Consider the following 6,090-nt stretch of genomic DNA (forward strand, 5'->3'; position numbering starts at 1 on the left):
GGAACACTCACACCAGGGAACTAGAAGGTGCTCACATGAGCAGGCTGAGCTGTTGTAGGACCAGGGAACAGAAAAGTGCCCACTAAACAAAACAGGGCTAGGAAACACAATATAACTGGGAACACACAAGAGAACAAAGAGAAGGTAAAACTACACAGGAGCACCAAACAAACAAAGCAGGAGCTCAGAATATGCAGGCCCACACTGAGACCAAAAAATGGACTACAAGACTATAGTCACGAGCAAGGTACAGACCAGGACTAGGACCCCAAGCTCTCACAACATATTGAACTTAAACATCAGCAGAATCCACCTGGATCAAGAAGGCCACAGCAGGACATGTAAGCCATAGAGCTGGGAGGCTTAGCAGAATGTCGAGCAATAGAGCATAAGGCTGGGAAGACTGAGCAGGCAGCACAAAAGGCCCACTGAGACCCTCTGGTGGCAGGCAGAAAGAACTGCTCAACAAGCCCTCTCTCCCTCAATGAGCTCGATATTTAAAGTGTGTTCAGCGCGTTCAGTGGTCGATATTCTGTTATATTTAGTGGCTGCTAGATAGCCAGATAAGTTTCTTATCTGGCTATTTTTTACCTGGAAAAAAAGTGGTTGGGCAATGGGCGGATTGGGGTGGTGCTACCTAGCCGGATAAGTTATCTGGCTAAGTAGCGATCTTCAGGCTCAGACAGATAACTTATCCACCTAAGTTAGACCTGTTGAATAGCAGGTCTAAACTTAAATGGATAAGACTTATCCATCTAAGTTGCAATCTATATGGGGATATTCATCAACATTGCCATACTGCTGAATATCCCATCTAAGTTAGCCAGATATGTCTATCTGGCTAATTTAGATAGGGATGGAAAATAACATATGTAGATGACATTTTTAACTCTGTGCACATTATCTTTTAATGAACAAATTTCTCATACAAAAGGAGGTGCAAAATCTGCCTTGTCCTTGTAGTGCGATTCGGAATTCAGCAGTGGTGCCAAGAGGAAGTGGTACTACTTTCTGATGGCAAAGTCTTGAGTGTTTGTTGGTATGGTAAGTTTGGGTTCCAGTGGGTGGGATAGGGGCTGAAGGGTCAAATTAAAATGGGGAATCTTGTTGGAGATAAAAGGGAGGGTTCAGGAATTTTGAAGGCCTAATGGATATTTGGGTTGAGAAAGCCTTGGATGCCCATGTTGCTTGGGAGTAAGGGGAGCTAAGTGTGTCTTTACTTGGAAGAGAGGACCCAACCTCCTCCACTATATTAAATATTAACTTGCCAGCTTTTAACATCACCTTGTAGCAGATGCTAAATTTTCCACAATTTCAGTAAATTTTGCATTTGTTTGTAAATAGAATAATAGCAGCTACTGAGTTAATTATCAATCTAGTATATTTTGTATGCACATACATGCATATTTTTAGCACATATACACACACATGCCTGATTGATTGTGTGTTACATCAATAGTGAATTGGTCACTATTTATTCTACACACTAAAAAGCTTTAGCTTACATACTGCTAGCATCCTTCAATGAATTGGCTCCCTAGTTAAGTGTCATCAAAAAAGCAGTAATATGACCACACATGAGAGAAAATGAAAGCATCAAGACAATGGAGGTAGATAGAGAAAAGGAGGACTATATTTAGAGAGGCATCAACAGTTAGCAGTGAGGAATCAGGGGGAAAGTTGCTGTCAGGATCCTAATGGAATGGTCAGCAAGATAAAGAAAAACCACTAAACCAGATACAACTGAGGATGAAAGTTTGATAAGGAGAATTGCACAATTCATGTTATATATGGCAGACAAGTCTAGAAGAACAAGTATAGAGAGGGAGCCAGCAAGTTGAGAAGTTTGGATTTGGAGATGGTTCAGCAGGTGTTGCAGACAGATTTAGTAGAAAAGAGTAAGTGAAAGACAGATTGAAAAGGATCAGGAGCAGAACTGGATACCATAACATCCAGAATCGGTAGTGTATATCTCAGTTCAGGACCATGGACAGAAATGGAAGCGGAGAAAATGGATGGAAGTTGTACTGAGAGAATGCAGGTCCAGGAAAAACTTTTTAAGGATTAGAGAAATGGTAGTTAATTTAAACAGTGAAAAAAAGATTCCCAGAGGAGAGCTATGAGTTAAACAAAGTAAGAATAGATAGAAGTGCAGTGAGATGTTAAGGAAGATAGAAATAGGTATAGATTCAGCAGCAGAAATTAACATAACATAGTAATGACAGCAGAAAAGGGCCAAATGATCCATCTAGTTTGTCCAGCAAGATTCTTAAGGTAGTAACTGCCACTCTGAGCAGTTATCCTCAAGCCTTAAGATAATCCATAAAATATTTCTGCTAATTTCCTTGCAAGTGTTATGTTAAATGCAAAGATGTCACATATACTTTTCTTGCCCTCTCAGTTAACTCAGTTTCTAAGTGATAAGACTGTCCATCAAAGTGAATCTTTGACTGCTGCTGCCTTCTATATGATTCCCTCCATAGGCTGTGCTAGTTTTTGAAGTACTGATATTAACTTCTTTTTTTCATGTTTCCTGGAATGGTGTAATTGGATCTCTCTCTATTGTGTACTTGGGATAGGATGTGGATATTTTTATATTCTGATGAATTTCATTTGTTTTTATAGACTTGTATAATCACATTCTTTCATTTTTCTGTATCTAGATTATTCTTAGATATTGAAATTGAAATTGCATAAACAAAAAGTTTAAAAAAATGTTCTACTAGCAATATTTTTACTGGGTGATGAGCCTCCTTGAAAATTCAGACAGTGCTGCTTGACATGCTTTGCTTATGGACTGGCTGGCCATAGAAGCAGTCCTGTGCTTTTTCCATTCTGTCTGCATATCAATACCCCAGACCGAAGAAGTTGAGGTCCTCATTGATTGTTGTCTAAATCCAATTCCCTCCACCACCACCCCCCCCCCCCCCCCCCATCATCAAAATGGGGAGCAATGTTGCAGTTTCATTAAGAGAATCAAGGCTTTTTGATTAAGGGTGGTTATCTCCATGCCTTCTGCTAAGGGTAGTAACCACCTTACCACATCACCCCCATGCACGCTTTTCTTCATTTCCACCCTCTAGCCTTTAGAGATCTATAGTATTTATCCGATGCCCATTTGCATTCTTTCACTGTCTTCATCTTCACCACCTCCTCTGGAAGGGCATTCCAGGTATCCACCACCCTCTCCATGAAGAAATATTTCCTGATGTTGGTTCTAAGACATCCCCCCTGGAGTTTCTTTTCATGACTCCTAGTTCTATTGATTTCTTTCCAACTGAAAAGGTTCAAAGTTCGTAGATCATTAAAACCTTTCAGGTATCTGAATGTCTGTATTATATCTCCCCTGCACCTCCACTCTTCCAGGATATACATATTCAGATCCTTCAGCCTTTCCTTAAAAGTCCTCTGAAACAAACTCTATACCATTTTGGTCACCCTTCTCTAGACTACCTCTATCCTGTTTTCATCCTTTTTGAGATATGGGCTCTGGAACTGACCACAGCACTCCTAGTGAGGCCTCACCAAGGACCTGTACAAGGGGATTATCACCTTCTTTTTCTTACTGGGTATTCCTCTCTCTTTGCAGCCCCATATGCTTCTGACTTTCGCTATCGCCTTGTCACATTGCTTCGCCATCTTTAGATCATCAGACACTACTACCCCAAGATCCCTCTCTTGGTCCCTGCGCACCATTCTTATATCCCCTACCACATACAGCTCTTTTGGATTACCACATGCCAGATGCATGACTCTGCACGTCTTGGCATTGAAACCCAGCTGCCAAATCTTCGAACACTTGTCAAGCTTTCTTAAATCACTTTTCATTCTCTCTACTCCTTCAGGCATGTGCACTCTGTTCCAGATCTTAGTATCTTCCATAAATAGACAAAGTTTACCTTCTATCCCTTCTGTAATGTTGCTCACAAAGATATTGAACAGAACTGGTTCCAATACCAATTCCTGTGGCACTCCACTTAACACAGTTCTCTCTTCAGAGTTGGTTCCATAGAAAAATTGGTTCTTACCTGCTAATTTTCATTCCTGTAATACTGTTACGGTCCCGGGCCTGTAATACTGTTACGGTGCTGGACCGTGAGGTGAGTGGAGGTCCTGGGCCGTGCCCCGGGACCTCCACTCACCTCATGGTCCAGCATGGCCATGGGAATCCCTCTTAGGCCATCCAGGCCCGGAACGCGGCCTGCTGTGGTGTTCTCCCTTCGAGGGAGACGCCATCGACGATCTGCTGCTGGCCCTACCCCCTAGGCGCGCGCAAGCGCTGGGGCTCAGGATTTAAAGGGGCCAGCGCGGGAAACGAAGGACAGCCTCCACGATGACATCAGACGCTGCCGGGTTATTTAAACCCAGTAGCCATAGCTAGACCTCGCCTTGCAACGAGGTTCACTCTTCGGAGTAGCTAGTTGTGCTTCCTGCTTCCCAGTTCCTGTTTGTTCCCGACGTCTGACTTCTGGCTCCTGCCCTTGCGTGTTCTTGACTCCGGCTTCTGCACCTATTCCTGGTTTTGGCTTCCGACTTCTGGCTCCTGACCTTGCTTCGTTCATCGACTCTGGCTTCTGCTCCTGTTTCTGGTTTTGGCTTCCGACATCTGACTTCTGGCTCCTGACCTTGCTTCGTTCATCGACTCCGGCTTCTGCTCCTGTTCCTGGTTTTGGCTTCCGACTTCTGGCTCCTGACCTTGCTTCGTTCATCGACTCTGGCTTCTGCTCCTGTTTCTGGTTTTGGCTTCCAACATCTGACTTCTGGCTCCTGACCTGGCTTTGTTCTCCGACTCCGGCTTCAGCTTTCTCCATTCCGCAGGTATCCGGTTCTTCACTCGCCTGGAGGTTTCGCCTAAGTCTCAGCAGCTCGGGTCCTCACAGGTTCCTCCCGGGGGGGCAGCGGGCTTCCAAGGGTGAAGTCTCTTCTGACCTCCTGGGCTCCACCTAGTTGTTGGACTACCTCATCGGACTGCTCTTCTGGTCCTTGGTCACATAGGATCACACCTAAGACCAAGGGGCCCGGATCCCTACGGGCTCCTTCTGAAGGGACCTCGGGCTTCCAGTGGTGAAGCCTTCTCCGGATTCCTCCTCCAGTGCCACCTCCCGACTTTGACGTCCACTGTGGGTCCTCCACGGTGCTTCAGCATCACTCTCAGCCGGCCCAAGGGTCCACGTCCATAACAAGTACCACGGATCAGTCCAGACTCCTGGGTTTTGCCTCCCCTCCAGCAGATGGAGACAGAGAAAGTTTTGACTGACTCTGCCCTATATCCTGAGGTGCCACCTGCAGTCCATCAATATTAATCTGTATCAAAGCAGTATGTCCCATAAAAATCAACTACCAACAAAACTAACAGTTCCTACTCTCCACCCGGGCTAGGAATGCACACATCCTGCTCACCAACCCCAAGTGGAAGCAGAACCCACGATAACATTCGGTAACTTGCAAAAAATTTGGAAAACTGTAAACACTTATCTGCAGATTGCATTAAAAAAACAGTGAACGAGCAGACTCTCTGTTACCTCTATGCAGAAATGGGCAGGACTCTGGACTGATCCGTGGTACTATAGGAATGAAAATTAGCAGGTAAGAACCAATTTTCCTTTCCCTGTACATACCCGGAATAGTCCAGACTCCTGGGATGTACCAGAGCTCTCTTACTTGGGGTGGGACCCTGAGAGTCCCGCTTGGATTATTCCTTCTCCAAAGCCTGCTGAGCCTGGGGCCTGGACATCCAACCTGTAATGCCCAGCAAATGTATGCAAAGACTTCCAAGTCGCCGCCCTACAAATCTCCTGTAGCGAAACTTGTTGACACTCCACCCATGATGTCGCTTGTGAGGAGTAGAATGAGCTCTCAAACCGACCGGAAGCGGCCAACCAGAAAGAAGATACGCTGACCCAATAGCCTCTTTCAATCAATGAGCAATAGTGGCTCTAGATGCTTTATGCCCTCTTCTGGGACCAGAGCACAAACAGATGATCCGACATACGGAAACCTTTAGTTACCTCCAAATAGCGCAACATAACATGGCGTATGTCTAACTTCCTTAGCTCCCTAGAGCAGGGATCAGAATGATCCAACTCTGGA

Source organism: Rhinatrema bivittatum, chromosome 2, assembly GCF_901001135.1.
Source record: "Rhinatrema bivittatum chromosome 2, aRhiBiv1.1, whole genome shotgun sequence".
In the NCBI taxonomy this organism is placed as follows: domain Eukaryota; kingdom Metazoa; phylum Chordata; class Amphibia; order Gymnophiona; family Rhinatrematidae; genus Rhinatrema; species Rhinatrema bivittatum.